The sequence below is a fragment of the Myotis brandtii genome, unplaced genomic scaffold (assembly GCF_000412655.1).
Source record: "Myotis brandtii unplaced genomic scaffold, ASM41265v1 scaffold672, whole genome shotgun sequence".
NCBI classification, from domain to species: Eukaryota; Metazoa; Chordata; class Mammalia; order Chiroptera; family Vespertilionidae; genus Myotis; species Myotis brandtii.
Window position 1 is genome coordinate 172,339 of NW_005370621.1, and position 587 is coordinate 172,925.

Below are 587 nucleotides of genomic sequence, written 5' to 3' on the forward strand. Positions count from 1 at the left end.
ACATGTCTTCACTACTCTATTGCCCACATCCATGGAGGCTTTGAACTCAGTCTGTCTGACTCTCAGCACTTCAGCTTTAAGATCGTTTTAGCAAATTCTGCAGACTGGGCAAACCGAAGAGTTTGGAAACAAGTGAAGAGTAAAGGGAACCCATTTTCCTGTCAGCTCTCTGGTGGTTCACATTCCAACCCCCCCTGGCCTTTGGCGGAAACATCTCCAGGCCTGCACCCATTCATTCATTCGAATAGGTCACCAAATGTCCTCGGAGCGCCAGGCAGAGCCTCTCCCAGCGCTACCCACTCCTCGCAGGAGACGCCGAGGCGTTCTCTTCCCCGCCTTTGCTCCAAGCCAGCCACCAACACGGGTGACTGCGGATAAGAATTGGGCCCAAGCCGGCCCCCAAGCTCCTAATTGTTACCTAATGAAACTATATCGAACGACGAATTTTCAGGAAAAACGTCGACTCAGTGGAAGAGTAGTTAAACATAGTTCGCCACCCGAACGTGGCGCTTCGGACCCACCTGCCGGGAGCGCGGCGACCGCGTGGAGAGGTCAGCGTGAAAGGGGGCCCGCGCGAAACCCCGCAA